Source organism: Hypanus sabinus, chromosome 28 (genome assembly GCF_030144855.1).
Source record: "Hypanus sabinus isolate sHypSab1 chromosome 28, sHypSab1.hap1, whole genome shotgun sequence".
NCBI lineage: Eukaryota > Metazoa > Chordata > Chondrichthyes > Myliobatiformes > Dasyatidae > Hypanus > Hypanus sabinus.
Window position 1 is genome coordinate 41,066,979 of NC_082733.1, and position 17,906 is coordinate 41,084,884.

The 17,906-nt window shown below is 43.6% G+C and overlaps 1 long non-coding RNA gene across 1 annotated transcript; it reads right to left on the bottom strand.

Moving 5' to 3' along the window:
• Positions 1 to 1,378: 1,378 nt before the first annotated feature.
• LOC132382619 (uncharacterized) lies at positions 1,379 to 17,319 on the bottom strand. The gene is made up of 3 exons (XR_009508427.1): positions 17,179 to 17,319; positions 2,598 to 5,647; positions 1,379 to 2,190 (listed from the first exon to the last, which is right to left on the bottom strand). It is a non-coding gene; the product is annotated as an uncharacterized LOC132382619 (long non-coding RNA).
• Positions 17,320 to 17,906: the final 587 nt, after the last annotated feature.

A 17,906-nucleotide genomic window follows, 5' to 3' on the forward strand; every position in this document is an offset into this window, starting at 1 on the left:
AATTACTACAGTACCGTGCAGAAGTTTTAGGCACTAGCTATATACTGTATATGTGCCTAAGAGTTTTGCTCAATACTGTAGTTCCAAGTGTGATTTGAGCTGTTGTTCCATGGTAGATATTTCAGGTTACAGGAGATGCTATCACAGTAACTTAGGTGAACAACTCCCAACATTTTTATGAACAGTGAACTCTCAAGTCATGGTTCACTGAAGTAATGAATGCTTAGGGGAATGGGTGCGGTACCAGTCGAGCGAGCTGCTTTGTCCTGAATGGTCCTGTGCTCTTCTGCAGGATTCCTAAAAGGTTAACTTGCAGGTTTAGCTGGTGGCAAGGAAGGCAGACACAATGTTAGCATTCATTTCAGGAGGACTAGAAGATAAAAGAAAGTATTTTGGTCAGACCGCACTTCAAGTATTGTGAGCAGTTTTGGGTCCAATATCTAAGAAAGAATGTGCTGGTATTGGAGACGATCCAAAGGAGGTTTGCAAGAATGATCCCAGCTGTGAAAGGAATACCTATGGGGACTATTCGATGGCTCCGGGCCTGTAATTGGCTAGGGAGAGATCTTATCGAAACTTATCATATATTGAACAGCCTGGATAGGGTGGAAGTTGAGAGGATGTTTCCAATCATGGGGGAGCCTAGGACCAGAGAACACAGCCTCAGAATAGAGGGACCTCCCTCTGAAACAAATACGAGGAGAAATTTCTTTAACCAGGGGAAGATGAATCTGTGGAATTCATTGCCACACTGTGGAGGCCGAGCCATTAGGAATAGTTAAAGTGGAGATAGACGGGTTCTTGATTAGGAAAGACACCAAAGATCTCAGGAAGAAGGCAAGAAAATAGGGGTAAGAAACTTAGACCGTGTGTCTGCAGGCTCCTGTACCTCCTTTCTGATGGTAGCAATGAGAAGAGAACATGTCCTAGTTGGTGAGCTTCCTTAGTGATGGATGCTGCCTTTTTGAGGCATCTCCTTTCGAAGGTGTCCTCTATGGTAATGAGGCCAGTTCCCATGACAGAGCTTGCAACATTCTGTAATTTCTTCTGATCCTGTGCAGTGGCCCCTGCACACCAGACAGCAATGCATCCAGTTAGAATGTCCTCCTTTCCATCCTAATGGCAGGCATCCTTGATGATAAGTTAGCCTTCCTGATTATCTGCCTGCTCTGCATTTTCTCTTTAATATACTACTCTGCAATCTGTTGTTTTCCCTTGTATGACCTCGATGCACTAACGTGATGAAATGATCTGTATGGATGGCATGCAGAACAACATCTTTCACTGTACCTTGGTACAAGGAACTATAATTAAACAAATTGTCATTTTGCTATGAAGATGGATGGGAATGAAGTGATGAGCCTGTGATGGACTGGGCAGTGTTTATCACTCTCTGCACGTTCTGTCTAGAGCAGAACAGTTGCCATACCAGGCTGCAATAGAACCTGACAGGACACTTTCTGTAGCATAGCGTCTGGCATAACACTTTGATTTATTATCAAAGAATGTATACAGTATACAACTTGAAATTCATCTTCCTCACAGACAGTCACGAAACAAAGAGGAACCATGGAACCAACCTGTTCAAAGAAAATCATCAAACATCAAACCCCCTTTCACCCGCACGTGCAAAAATAAATCGCGCAAACAGCAACAAAAAAAATCGAAAACACAGAACGTAATACAGAAAATCAAAAGGCATATTGCGCTACAGTTCAGCTCAGTGTTCGTTATCACCCCGATCCGAAACTCACCCAAAAGTAGCAACAAAGAAAAATGACCAGAACTAGAACTAGAAATAGAAAACATTGTAAAAATTGAGTTAGAGTTCAAATCTCCAATCCACGTCGATTAAACTTTGCTCCTGCCACATCCGCCAACATCATCGATGGAGAGAGAGATCACACAAACACAAGTACCTGCCCTCGGGAGCAGCGAGCGAGAGACTGGTAGACGGTGCTGAACCCTCACTCCCCTCCGCACCCACCTCGATGATTTCAATTTTCACAGTACTTTAATTGGTGAGATCTGTGAGAGAAGGAGTCAATCACGAGCCCGCGCCCCATCTCCTGGCTTTCCCTCCTCCATGTCGCAGGATCTGGCTGCAGCCTCTTTGAACACTCTTAGAGACAGCCTGAAATCACACCGCCAGAAAGCAGATAACAGGCTGAAACTCTAGCAGGACCATATCTGAAATAAAAAGAAGTGAAAAGAGTTGGAACAGGAGAGAGGAGTGGTGAAGTTGGGATGGTTGATGTCTCGGCGACAGTTGGAGATGAAAAGATCGATTGCAGGTAGAAGGCCCAGTGGGGGTGTCCAGGAGGAGGAGGAGGGTTGAAGACGGGAGAAGGGGTCATCAATAGGGGGAGGGAAATCCTTGTTAAAGTAGTAGGCTCGGAGACGTAGGCGACGGAAGAGTTCAGCGTCATGGCGGGCACGAAACTCACTGAGGTGTGGACAGAGGGGTTCAAAAGTGAGGCCCTTGCTAAGGACAGAACGTTCTGCCTCAGAGAGGGGATAGTGAAGACATGGCAAGGGTTGAGGCTGGGGTCTCGGTCCAAAACGTTGACTGCTCGTTTCCACGGATGCTGCCTGACCTGCTGAGTTCCTCCAGCATGTTGTACGTGTTGCTTTGACCACAGCATCTGCAGTGTACTTTGTGTCAGTGAAAGGAGTTGCTTCACTAACCATCTTGCGGACGTCACCTTTGGTAGTGTTGTTCACTGGCGCCACCTTCTACCACATACAGCACCAGCTTTAGGATCAGGGTTCAATTCCCGCCACTGTCTGCAAGGAGTTTGTACGCTCTCCTCGTGACCACATGGGATTCCTCCGGGATCTCCAGTTTCCTCCCTCATTCCAAAGGTGCACAGGTAGGGTTAGTAAGTTGTGAGCATGCTACGTTGTTACTGGATCTGTGGCAGCCCCCCGTCCAGAACATCTCGGGCCGTGCTGGTCGTTGATGCAATCAACACATTTCACTGTATGTTTCGATGCACATGTGCCAAGCAAGGCCAATCTTTAATAAGGAAATTCAGGGCTAATGAACTGGAATAGAGACCTGATATCTTTTGTTTAGGCGGAAATGGTCCTGCCTCACTTCATGTGGCAGGCCCCAGTTTAATGCATTTTTAACAGCAATGTTCTCCTCCAAATGAAGTTTTCAAAGCTTCCAAATGGCAGATCTGGTTGCGACTGTAACTGAAAGAACACAGATGCAGTTACTGCTGCAGAGTATTAACCATTAATTCTGTTTGTGTTTTTTATTACGGAGTTTCTCTGCAACTGCAAAGTAAAGGTGACCTGTACATCCAGCAGTTAGATCAAAAGCACATTAAAAATTAGTCGGAGCCGTTAGCACAGAATAGTTGACCAGATGGTTCAGCACTGAAGTGTTTTCTGAAGTGCAATTTTTCACGCATGGGAACCTTTCACTGATGTGTTCATCAACCACGCTCCACTCCAGGGTCCTAGAGCTCCGCTGTCATCTCATTCCGCACCACTAATTCCAGAATGCTGCGGCAGATGTAATGTGACAACACTTCCTCATCAGGCCAAGGCTGACTTTCAACGACAGCCGCTTGAAGCAATTGTTCCTGTTTGTGGCGCTGGGTTTATGCCTGACGACTGGCGGGAGTTAACGCGGGGCTTCACTCAGCTGGAACTGCCCTGACTTCTGGAGGAGGGGTCCCTCACCCAACTTTCTCACCAAGCCCACTAAACATGACACACTTAGCGCTTACCATTATCACCCACCTCCAATTTCCTCTGGAGAACATACATTACAACATAGTAGGGGCATTGACCCACGATATTGTGCCAACATTTTAACCTACTCCAAGATCAATCTAACACCCCTCTAATTTTCTTTCATCTAAGTGAAAACCTCAGAGTCTCTTAAATGTCCCTAATGAAATGCCCACCATCCCACACACAAGGAGAGGGAGATACAGAATGAAAAAGATACAAGAGTGGGAAGACAAGAGGCTGGAGGAACAGGCTGGGAAATAGACAGTCGACATCTTGGAATGTTGATTGGACGATGCAGTCCCTTCACCTGGATTGAAAGGTAGATGGGAGCCAGTGTAAAAAAGAGGGTGGAGCAAGAGCTGGTGATTGGTGGATCCTGATGATAGGCAGGTGGAAAGGGGACAGTGCAGATAGCCACAGAAGCTGGGAGGTGATAGGGCTGGAGATGATGGAATAAGATGGGAAAGGAAGGTGGGTTGTGGATCGAAATAAGGGAGGTGGGCCAGGTGGGAGCAGAGGGAGGGGAGATCCTCAGCCTCAATCACCAAGGCGAAGAAGGGTGGCAGTTGGATGAGATCACCTGAGCATTCTCCTCACCCACCTGACCTGGACATATTTGGAATGGCAGGATAATTTACTGGTTAGCACAACGCTTTACAGTACCAGCAATCCTGGTTCAAATCCTGCAGCTGCCTGTAAGGAGTTTGTACATTCTCCCCGTGACTGCGGAAGTTTCCTCCCACAGTCTAAAGATGTTCCAGTTGGTAGGTTAATTGTTCATTGTAAATTGTCCCATGATTAGGCTAGGATTAAATCAAAAGATTGCTGGCTGGTGTAGTTCGAAGAGCCAGAAAGTCCTACTCCACACTTTATCTCAATAATTAAAATATATATATATGTCTCGTTTTCCCTGCATTGTCACAGAGTTGAAATGCTGGAGCCCTCTCCCCCACCTTCACCACGGAGGGACTGAAGTAGTTTCAGAAAGTTGCTCACCACTTCCTTCTTCAATGGCAGCTTGGGATGGCCTTAGCCACAGTGTAAACGAGTCAAACAATAACTTCAGCACCGACTACAAACACAGTCCCAGAGACAGACACAAAGGGAAGATTGAACTGTAGGTCAAAGATGAGTTTATTTTCCCACTGGACGAGTTCATGTGTGCACAGGTGCAATGAAAAACTTCCTTCCAGCAGCATCACAGGCTCACAGCATCAGATATGTGGTTTCTCAAGAGAAAAACAGAAATATAAACACAATTGTCACAAAAAAGAAAACAATTAGAACCAAATAAGCCAATGCTACAGAGGTGTAAATGTTTCTAAACTATATTGATTAGGGTTTTGCCAGTTCTTTCAAGAGTCAAATGGTTGAAGGCAAGAGCTGTTCTTGAACTTGATGGCATGGGACTTCAGGCTTCTGCACCTCCTGCCCGATGGGAGCTGCGTGAAGGTGGCATGGGCCAGATGGTGGGGCTCTCTGATGATGGTTGTTGCATTCATGAGGCAGTCCCTCCTGTAGAGACGGCTAATCCTATGAAACCGCTAATGAAGCTTCAATGGCAAATTATGCATCTGATCTGCAGAGCAACTGAACAGACGGACGCGTGGCTATTCATATTATCTCCACCTCCCGTGAACCAAGATGATCTGTTTGAAATTTCTTTTAGAAATGTCTATAGTTTGTTGGGCCCCTAGTTCCCGGTGGATCATAGCCCGTCGATGACCTTCCATCTCCATCATCCAAAGTTGGAGTTCATCAATGCCTCTCTAATCCATTTTATCCACTGTACAGGGGACGGTGCTATACAGCTTCGCCAGAGCCCTGTTAGCTGGCCTTACACGTTTATCACTTCTCACCACAGGGACATAGGGTCAGATGTTGAAAGACATGGTTTCTACAGAAAAATTCAAATCATTTATCAATTATCAAACCAGCCATAACATTGGAATGGCCTCCATATCAGGATGTGCCGCTGACTAACAAGGTGGCTCCAGCTTCCAGTCAATGGCCAAACTAATGAGAACTGCCCAAAGCCTCTCTAAGGAGCACTTGTGGAGGGATGAAAATCAAATAATAATTGAATACATCAAAACCACGGCCTGTGCAGGTTTTAATTATAAAGTGGGGCCTGTAGGGTGCCATGGTAGGGCAGTGGTAAGCTTGATGCTACTATGGCTCAGGGTGTCAGAACTCCTTCAATTCTGGCACCTTCTGTAAGGAGTCTCTGTCCGCCCTCCCCCTGGAATATATCGGTTTTTTCCAGGTCCTCTAGTTTCCTCCACAGTCCTAAAACATACCGGCTGGGTAAGCTGGTCATTCTAAACTGTCCCTTGATTAGTTAAGGGGTGCTGGGCAACGTGGCTCGAAGCGCAGGGAGGGCCTACACCACACTGCATTTGTAAATAAATAACCCCCAAAATGCTGGAGGAACCTGGAGGGCCAGGCAGCATCTATGGAGAGGAATAAACAGTCGCCATTTCGGCCCAAGACCTTCATCAGCATGGGAGAGGAAGGGTGCAGGTGCCTGAACAAAAAGTGGGGGACGGGAAGGAGGATAGCTAGACAGTGACAGGTGAAGCCAGGAGGGTGGGAATGGTAAAGGGTTGAAGAGGAAGGAATCTGATAGGAGAGGAGAGTGGACCATGGGAGAAAGGGTAGGTGAAAATAGATGAGAGGCCAGAGTGGGGAATAGAAGAAGAGAGGGGGGAGGGAATTTTTTTTACCAGAAAGAAAAATTGATGTTTATGCCATTAGGTAGGAGGCTACACAGACAGAATATAAGGTGTTGCTCCTCCACCTGTTAGTGGCCTCATTGTAGCGGATAGAGCAGAGGTGCTCAACGAGGCAGTTCCCCAATTTACAATGGGTCTCACTAAAGTACACAATAGGTGAGCCCAGCAGATTCACAGGTGAAGGGTTGCCTCACCTGGAAGGACTGTTTAGGGTCCAGAATGGAGGTGAGGGAGGAGGTTAATGGTCAGGTGCAGCAATTAGGCCGCTTGCAGGGATAAATGCCAGGAGGGAGATTAGCGAGGAGGAATGAATAGACAAGGGAATCACAAAGGGAGCAATCTCTGTGGAAGCATAGAGTAGGGGTAGGGGGTGGTAAAGATCTGTTTGGTGGTAGGATCCCTTTGGAGATGGCGTAAAGTTGTGGAGTATGATGTGTTGGATTTGGAGGTTCATGGGGACTAAAGGAACTCTGTCTCTGTTAAGGTGGCAGGAAGATGGGGTGAGTGTGGATGTTTGGGAAATGGAGGAGACACCAGTGCTCAGGAAATGGAGTTAAACAGGATATAAAATAAATATGTTGGAGACTTTGTTCAATGTCTTTGTTTCCAGAGACGAGTTCCTAGCTATCTACTGCTGGAGTAAGCCTCTAGATTCATTGCTTACCCCATGAACACAACCTCATTATTCTTTCAGGGTGCAATATTGACTTATTTTTGTAATTACAGTGGATTCCAGTTAATTGGGACATATCAGGACCAGTTCATTTTGGCCCAATGAAGCAACTGCCCCAATTAAGCAATGTTTCATGAAAATAGTTTAAAAGGTCTAAAAATGACAAACTGAGTAACAAGTTACATATTTAAATGAAATACAGAACAAATTAGGACAGTACCGATACTACTGCAGCACAATGAAACAGTATAATAGGTCCTAATACTTATCAACAGAGGAATTCATCTGCATCACATTCTTTTGACTGTAAATGAAGAAAATCAGTACAGGTACCTGGTGCAGATAATGGACTGCCTTCATACAATGCTGTTGATGAAAGAATCCGCCAAATCTTCCTTTTCATTGTAGCATTCAAGGTGATTGCCAATACCTTCAAATTCTTTGTAATATATTATTTGCACTATTTGTCTTCTTTTGGACATTGGTCATTTGTCAGTCTTTGTTTAAGTCTAATTTTTCATAAATTCTATGGTAACACTTACATACTTTGATAATATAAATTTCACGTTGACATGAGATAAGAACTATAATACCTTGCAGTTATCCCAAGATGTTTCACAGGATCGCTGTCAAATTAAAATGTCACTCTTACACCTTTGACTGGTGAACAAAAGCCAACATTTATCAGGAGGCAGTTGGTTAATTAACAGTTGGTTAATTGGATCAGAGGAAGATGGGAATATTCCCATTGGGTACCAAGTACTGTTTGCTGTTTACAAGGTGAGCTTTTTAACTAGACTCTGTGGACTGTCTGTTGAGTACAGCAACTGTTGTGTGTTGTTGGTCCTGAGTAAACATTTTCCCCTCATTGGCTGACACCCTGAGTTCAACAGCCACTGTGATATATATTCAGGTACAGGACTGGAACCCAGTGTGGTTTTCTGCAGCTGTAGTCCATCCACTTCAAGGTTCATTGTGCTGTACATTAGGAGCTGCTCTTCGGCACACCGCTGTTAAAACACACGGTTATTTGCATTTCTGCCACCCTTGACCAGTCTGGCCATTCTCCTCTGACCTCTCTCATTAACAAAGCATTTTCTTTTTTTTTTATTGGTTTTTTTCTACAACACTACAGATAAGAAAAAACCCCAAACCAAAATGAAGAAAATTAATACAGTGCAAAAATAAACATACAATAATAATATAATACAAAAAAGATAATTGAGAAAGCACCCAAATTGAAGTCATAACAAAGCATTTTCACCCACAGAACTGCTGCTCACCATTTAATTTTTCTTCTTGCCCCATTCTCTGTAACCGCTAGAGACAGTCATGCATGCAAATCCCAGAAGATCAGCAGTTTCTGAGTTACTCAAACCACCCCATCCAGCACCAGGCAAAGTTATTTGGATCACATTTCTTCCACATGTTGATGTTGGGTCTGAAGAATAACTGAACCTCTTGACCCTGTCTGCATGGTTTTCCACATTGAATTGCTGCCACTTGATTGGCTGCTTAAGTATTTACATCAATCAGCAGGCGTACAGGCATATTTAATAAAGTGACCATTGAGTATATGGTGCTAATGAACAGGGTCCAGCTGAAACTATTCCTGTCCACAGAAGAGCTACAAACATCTCCTGAAGGGCTTTATTCTGTGATTAACTTCAGTTAAGCTTCCAGTGGAAGGAGCAAAAGAAGAACCATAGAAGCAGTAATAAGAAAATGAAACCATTGACAGATAGCAAGCAATGTCAATCAACTTGCAATTTTACATGTACCCAGACACAAAAAGTGTAAATATTCTACAAAAAGAAGTGGATACAGCCCAGTCCATCACAAGCAAAGCTCTCCCCATCATCAAGCACATCTACAAGGAACGCTGCCACTAGAAAGTAACATCCATCATCAAGGACCCCACCAGTCAGGCCATGCTCTCTTCTCACTGTTGCCATCGGGAAGGAGGTACAGAAGCCTTAGGTCAAATACCATGAGGTTCAGGAACTGTTAATACCTACAACCATCAGGCTCCTGAACCAGTGTGATAACTTCACTCACCTCAGCTCTAAACTGATTCTGCAAACTATGGTGGAGCTTTCAAGGACTCTATGACTCATTCTCAGTATTATTCATTTATATTTTTATTTATTATTAGAACTATTTGTCTCCTTTTGCACTTTGGATATTTGTCAATTTGTTATGTATAATTTTGGCAGATGGAGTTCAACCCAGTTAAGTGTGAGGTGGTTCATTTTGGTAGGTCAGATATGACGACAAATATAGTATTAATGGTAAGACTCTTGGCAGTGTGGAGGATCAGAGAGATCTTGGGGTCCAAGTCCATAAGACACTCAAAACTGCTATGCAGGTAGACTCTGTGGTTAAGAAGGCATATGGTGCATTGGCCTTCATCAATTGTGGGACTGAGCTTAGGAGCCGAGAGGTAATGTTGCAGCTATATAGGACCCTGGTCAGACCCACTTGGAGTACTGTGCTCAGTTCTGGTCACCTCACTATAGGAAGTATGTGGAAACCATTGAAAGGGTTCAGAAAGGGATTTACAAGGATGTTGCCTGGATTGGGGAGCATGCCTTACGAGAATAGGTTGAGTGAACTCGGCCTTTTTTCCTTGGAGTGACAGAGGATAAGAGGGGACCTAATAGAGGTGTATAAGCTGATGGGAGGCATTGATCGTGTGGATAGTCAGAGGCTTTCTCCCAGGGCTGAAATGGCTAACATGAGAGGGCACAGTTTTAAGGTGCTTGGAAGTAGGTAGAGGAGATGTGAGGGGTAAGTTTTTACACAGAGAGTGGTGAGTGCACGGAATGGGCTGCCGACAACGACAGTGGAGGCAGTTTATTATTATATATCTGAATGTCTAGTTAAACTATTAATTATGTACTCTCAAACACTTTGTATTCATGTTTCATTTATGTTTGTTTAAAACTAATAAAAAGATTTAAAAAGAAAGAAAGACAGTGGAGGCAGATACAATGGGTCTTTTAAGAGATTCCTGGACAGGTATATGAAGCTTAGAAAAATAGAGGGTTATGGGTAACCCTAGGTCATTTCTCAGATAAGGACATGTCTGGCACAGCTTTGTGGGTCGAAGGGCCTGGATTGTGGTGTAGGTTTTCTATGTCTATGAACTTGTGTATATCTTTATTTTTCTGTAAATGCCTCCAAGAAAATGAATCTCAAAGTAGTATATGATGATGTATTAAGTTAGACCATAAGACTATTAAGACATGGGAGCAGAATGTGACCATTTGACCTATGAAGTCTGCTCCACCATTTCATCATGACTGATTTATCATCACTCTCAACCCCATGTTCTGCCTTACCCGCATATCCTTTGATGTTCTTTCTAATCAAGAACCTATCAACCTCCACATTAAATATACCCAATGACTTTCCCTCCACGGCTGCCTGTGGCAATGAATTCACCACCCTCTGGCTAAAGAAATTGCTCCTCGTCTCTGTTCTAAAGGGACGTCCTTCTACTCTGAGTCTGATTCAAGACCCTCTGATCCAAGACTTCCACACTATGGGAAACATCCTCTGCACATGTCATCTCTCTCTCTCTCTCTAGGCCTTTCAATATTTGATAGGTTTCAATGAGCTTCCCCCTCGTTCCTCTAAATCCAGTGAGCAAAGGCCCAGGGCCATCAAACACACCTCATATGTTAATCGATGTTGGATAGAATCAGACTACAGCGCACAGTGAGGACTGCCGAGCGCATCATTGGAGCCTCCCTGCCCTCTATTGTGGACCTGTACTCTTCCAGGTTGAAGAAGAGGGCGGGGAACATCATAAAGGACTCCTTCCATCCTGCGCACAGACTGTTTGAACTGCTTCTGTCTGGTAGGCGCTTCAGATCCCTCCAGACTAAGACTAATAAGCACTGGAGAAGTTTTTTCCCTACTGCGGTCACTTTGCTGAACAGTTGACTGCCGGTTAACTGTCGGCTAACTATTACTTGGATTGCACTACTTGTATGTATAATCTATATTTTCATTTATATTTATCATTATTATTGTTATGAGCAGAGAGACAACATCTGCCGGAAGTAAATTCCTTGTATGTGCACAGGTACTTGGCGATTAAAGTCTGATTCTGATTCTGATTTTGACACTGTGTGGATACCTGTAATACAGGGGTGAGAACCCTTGCTGAGTCACAGAGGGAGAAACTCCAGCAAATGAATCACTTCAGGCTTTAGGTAAACACTATTAGATTCAGTGTCACTAAATATTTTGGAGTGATTGTGTGCATAATTATTTGCATAATACATAAGGATAATCATAACCTGCTCTCACAACAAAATTGAAGAGGAAAGATGTCATTTAATTTCACCCTGACTGTGAAAAACGAGAGCTTTTTAAATTGTAGGATTATGCAAATGCACACTTAGTAATTATCCAAGTTAGCATTAGCCCAGTGGTCTGAATTGCTTTAGATGACCTTGTGATTACTGTGCGAGGAAAAGAGATTAGCTGGATGGATTACTGTTATTCCCTTTCCAATTGTCTCTGGTCCTCAAAGTGTTGGTTGGTTCAAGATGTAGTATCTTGGCCAATTAGCATCTAGAATCCAAATCTAATTCAGGTTTATTATCACTGGCAAATGTCTGCAATTTGTTGTTCTGCGGCAGCAGTACAGTCTAATACACACAAAAACTCACAGCACAAAATATAAAAATTAAGTAAGTAGGGCAAAAAGTGAAGTACCTGTAATGTTCATGGGTTCATGGTTTGTTAAGTAAACTGATGGCAGAGGGGAAGAAGCTGTTCCTAAAACTGTTGAGTGTGGGTCTTCAGGCTATCAGTGTGTATCCTCCCTGAATGCAGTCATGAGAAGGGGGCACGTCCTAGATGCTGAGGGTTCCTTAATGATGGATACTGCTTTATTCAGGCATCATGCATTGAAGATGTCCTGATGGTGGACAGGCTATTGTCCACAGTGGAGCTGGCTGAATTTACAACCTTCTGCAGAATGTTTTCTGATCCTGTGCATTGACACCACCACACAGACGGTGATGCAACCAGTTAGAATGCTCTCCATGGTACATCAGTAGAAATTTGCCACTATTTTTGGTGACATGCCAAATCTCCTCAAACTCCTAATGAAATGTAGCCACTGTCATGCCTTCTTTGTAGCTGCATCGATGTGTTGAGCCAAGGATAGATCCTTGGAGATGTTGACACCCAGGAACTTGAAGCTGCTCACCCTTTCCACTGCTGACCCTTGATGAGGACTGGTGTGTGCTCCCTTGACTTGCCCTTCCTAAAGTATACAGTCAATTCCTTGGTCTTACTGACACTGAGTGTGTTTTCATCTTTTAACCCAAGAGAAATTTTTAACTCAGGAGAAATTTGGGAGATCAGCTCAAGGAGTATCACTTTGATTTTTAACATTGATGACTGCTTCTTAGATCTCCGAGGAGAGCACATCTCAGTCCTCGTTGAGGAGTCAGTGGTGGAAAGGACGAGCAGCTTCAAGTTCTTGGGCATCAGCATCTCAGGCACCCCACATTAACGTAAGAATGAAGAGGGCATGCCAGAGGCTATTCTTCATTAGGAGTTTGAGGAAGTTTGGTATGTCAGCAAAGACACTTGGTGATGAGGTACAGATATATGGTGAAGAGCATTCTAACTGGTTGCTTGGTATGGAAGCTTCAGCGCACAGGATCGCGAGAGGGTTGTAGACACGGCTAGACCATCGTGGGCTCAGACCACCTCACTATTGGGGACTCAAGAAGGCAGCATTCATGACGTAGGGCCCTTAGCCATCTGGGACGTGCCCTCGCCTCATTCCTGCCATCAGAGAGAAGGTACAGGAGCCTGATCGCAGGAGTATGGACTCAGCCACCCCCTCAGATGTACCACGGAGAACAGTCTGACTGGTTGCATCACAGCCTGGTATCGAGGCTTCAAAGCACAGGAACACAGGAGATTGCAGATTCCACGCTTTAGGAACAGGTTCTTCCCTTCCACCATCGGATTTCTGAATCACTATGAACCCATGAGCACTACCCTATCAATGACCCTTTCTTGCACTATTTATTCATTTTCTATCATTTATAACAATGTGTTTGCATTGTACTGTTGCCACAAAACAACAAATTTCACATCATATGAGACAGTGATAACAAACGCGACTCTGATTTTAACACGATAAAACTTCCACAGGAGTGACCGTCCATGAAAAACTGATAATGTCACCAACAGGTTAATCAAAGAGGTGGATGTCAATGAGGTACAGAGGCCAAAGGGTTAAGGGAGCGTCTAGCCAGAGGTTAAATGAGGTTGGATCATGGGCGAAAGATGTGAAAATTCCCTGGGGTGTTTTTTGAACAACCTCCTCGAGCCAATAAAACAGAGAAAGCTCATGGGCAATGGCTAATCAGGAATAATCATGGAATTCTGACTCTTTACTTCAAGGGTAGATGAAGACGGAAATAGGGACGACTTAATACACTGGGGAGGACACATCCAGATTACCACGAGTAGTTTGACTCTCCTCGTTTAAGAAAGATATATAATCATTGCAGCCATTTCAAAGAAGCTTCATGAGGATGACTTTGGGAATGGAGGGGTACTCTTACGAGAAGAGCTTGAAGGGGATGGGTCTGTACTCACTGGAGTTCATCAAAGTACTTATGTCACCATGTTCAACTCTGGTTGAACATCCTAGTTGAGCAGTCTTTCATTGATTCTGTTATGTTTATTATTTTATAGAGTTATTGAGTATCCCCACAAGAAAATGAATCTTGGGGTTGTATTTAGTGACACATTATTATCAATGTACATTGATAATAAAATTTACTTTGAACTTTGACCTTTGAACTTTGATATGTCCTTTTCATTCTTCAATCTATTTTATTGATTTCCAAATAAAGAATATACAAATCGGAAGAGGAGTTTAACAAGTAGATAATATAAAAGACATATAAACAGCAATAGTAAAAACAAAAAGTATATATTATTAAAATAAAATAAGTAAAATAGTATGCTCTTATATATACAATGGTCAAAAAACTACAACTCCTCATAACAATCATAAAAAAAATTTGAAATTTTATTGATAAGGAAAAAAAACCCACTAACTGAAACAAAAAACAAAAAAAAAGAAAGAAAAAAAGGAAAGAAAAAGAAAGATTGGGCAGTCCAATTGAGGATAAAATTAGAAAAAGCAGAGAGAGAAAAAAAAGGATATGTCCTTGATGGCAGATAGGCTGATGCCGGTGATGCACTGGGCAGTTTTGAGCTTTCCTGTCCACTGCAGGTGGTAAGAGTGTGCTCCCTCACTTCCATCCCCCTGACTCTCAACACAGGAGCCCCTCAGGGCTGCGTACTGAGTCCCCTCCTTTACTCCCTGTATACCCATGACTGTGTCGCCACTCACAACTCTAATCCTCTAATTAGGCTTGCTGACCACACTACATTGATTGGCTTAATCTCAAACAATAACGAGATGGCCTACGGGGAAGAAGTCATCTCTTTCTCACAGTGGTGTCAAGAAAATAACCTCTCCCTCAATGTCAGAAAAACAAAGGAGTTGATTGTGGATTACAGGAGGAATGGAGACGGGGTTGAGGGGATACGTAACTTTAAGTTCCTCAGCATCCACATAACCAAGGACCACACGTTGTCCACACACACCAGCTCTTTCACCTCAGATGGTTGAGGTGGTTTGGTATGGGCCCCCAAATCCTAAGAACTTTCTATAGGGACACAATTGAGAGCATCCTGACTGGCTGCATCACTGCCTGGTCTGGGAACTGTACTTCCCTCAATCGCAGGACTCTGCAGAGAGCGGTGCGGACAGCCCAGCACATCTGTAGTTGTGAACTTCCCATGGTTCAGGACATTTATAAAAACAGGTGTGAGAAAAGGGCCCGAAGGATCATTGGGGACCTGAGTCACCCCAACCACAGTCTACTCCAGCTGCCTACATCTGGGAAACGGTACCGCAGCATAAAAGCCAGGACCAACAGGCTCCGGGACAGCTTCTTCCACCAGGTCATCAGACTAATTGACTCACACTGATTTGAGTGTATTTCTATGTTACATTGACCGTTCTATTATCTATAAATTACTATGATTGCACATTTAGATGGAGACATAATGTAAAGATTTTTACTCCTCATGTTTGTGAAGGACGTAAGAAATAAAGTCGATTCAATTCAATATTGGATGAGAACTCAGCACAAAAGCAGGATAGAAACTGTCCATGAGTCCAGAGGCACATGCTTTCAATTTTTTGCACCTCCTGTCCAACAGAAAAGAGAAAAGAGTATGACCGAGGTGGGGGTAGGGGGGTGGAGGGGTTCTCAGGGGAGGGATATTTTTCTTAAGGCAGTGGAAAGAGCAGACAAACTCAACAGTTGGAACTGGCTCTGATGAAGAATTATCAATCACAAATGTATACTGTTTCTCTCTGCCTGTCCTGCCTCTGATGAATCAGTAGTAGTAATGCATTTGCTCAAGTCGAGTATGATCTGCTCCCAAGAGAAAACGCCTGTGTCTGACTTTGTTTAACATGGGGAGGCTGATGTACAGGCAGCCACCACACGGTCCTTGACAGATCGAGGTCAGGGGTTAGTGGCATGGCATACAAGATGACTGGGAGAAAGTCTCTGGCTATCCACACGATCAATGCCTCTCATCATCTTATACACCTCTATCAGGTCACCTCTCATCCTCCATCGCTCCAAGGAGAAAAGGCCAAGTTCACTCAAACTATTCTCATAAGGCATGATCTCCGATCCAAGAAACATCTGTGTAAATCTCCTCTGCACTCTCTCTATAGTATCAACATCCTTCCTGTAGTGAGGTGACCAGGACTGAACACAGAACTCCAAGTGGGGTCTGACCAAAGTCTTTTATAACACTGATCTTCTTACGTAGATCAGGAAGCAACAGTCAGAACTGAACACAGAACAACAAACTGGTTCAAGATGGGGAAAGGAGTACGACAAGGCTACGTACTGTCGCCCTACTTATTTAACCTATATGCTGAGCACGTCATGAGGTACGCTGGTCTGGAGGACTCAGATGTTGAAATCAAAATTGCCGGATGAAATACTAACAACCTCAGATATGCAGATGATACCACTCTAATGGCTGAAGGTTAGGAGAGTCTGAGGAAGCTCCTAATCAAAGTGAAAGTGGAAAGTGGAAAAGCTGGCTTGTTGCTCATTATTAAGAAAACCAAGATTGTCGATCAGCCCTATTAACTCCGTGGTGATAAATGGAAAGGAAGTGGAAGCAGAGACAGGTTTTGTCTTCCTCGGTTCAAAGATTTCTATAGGTGGTACGAAATTAAAGATGCTTACTTCTGGGGAAGGCAGCAATGGCAAATTTAGATAAAGTACTGAAGAGCAGAGACATAACATTGTCTGCAAAGATCCATATAGCCAAGTCTATGGTATTTCCAGTTGTGACGTATGGCCGTAAGAGCTGAACTGTAAGTAAGGCTGAATACAAAAGGATCGACACCTTTGAATTTGGATGCTGAAGGAAAGTGTTAAGAGTTCGTTGGACAGCAAGAAGGTCCAACAAGTCAATACTTGAAGAAATACAGCCAGACTGCTCAGTAGGAGGCTTGATTATGAGACAAAAGCTCAAATATTTTGGCCTCATCATGAGAAGACAGGATTCCTTGGAGAAGACTCTCACATTAGGTAAAACAGAAGGTAAAAGAAGGAGAGGGCGACAGAGGCTACGAAGGATAGATCATGTTACTCAGACAATGCGTATGACCTTAGAGAGGTCATTTCCAACAAGAAGGTTTAATATCTAGAAGTCCATGAGGTCACAAAGAGTTGGACTCGATCTAGTGACTGAACAAGAAAAACATTACCTCACAGCTCTTGAATTCAATCCAACAGTTGATGAATGCCATCACACCATGCGCCTTCTTAACAACACTGTCAACCTGCACAGCAGCTTTGAGTCTCCTATGGACTTGGACTCCAAGATCTAGCTGATCCTCCACACTGCCAAGAGTCTTACCATAGAGCCACAAGGAGCAAAACTCCAGGCGTCATCGCTCTAGGGATCTCAAGCCTTCCACCATAACAAGGCAGCGATCCTCGGAGAAAGGTGTTCTTGACTTTGACTTCAAGCCATCATCCTAACGGTAGAGTAAAACAGTATGACACATCACTCACGCCAGTTGGCTCTGTGACAACATTCTGCTTCCAGTCATGCGTTGAATGGAAGCTCACACAGACCTTTGACTCGTCCCATCTGTACTACAAGTCAGTAACGACACAATGATAGTTAACAAATAACTACTGATTACTCTTCTACTTTATCAGTGGTACCATATTAACAGGAATCCTGACTGCCCTCACAAAGTGTGCACAGGGCCAAGCAATAAAACCTACTGTAGTTTGATTGATTGTATCCAATCTGGCCCAAACTGCCCTACTCACGGGTTTGCTAAGATTATCAATATATTGACAGGAAAGGCCATTCAGACCCTTAGAACTTGCTTTCCCATTCAACAAGATCACTGTTAGTATTATATCTCAGATATCTGTAAAGGGGGTTTCTTTTTTTCTCTTTGTTACTGTGTATATAATCAAGAGGGCTTCTTTGTTTTGTTAACTAGCAGGAATGTTTCTTTGTTGCGAGAGAGTGCTGGGAGAATTGTATTCCTTTGTAAACCAAATGGGGATTAATGTTCTTTCTTCTGAGTCTGTAAGCTTTTGTTGACGGGCTTTTGGGCAGATCGG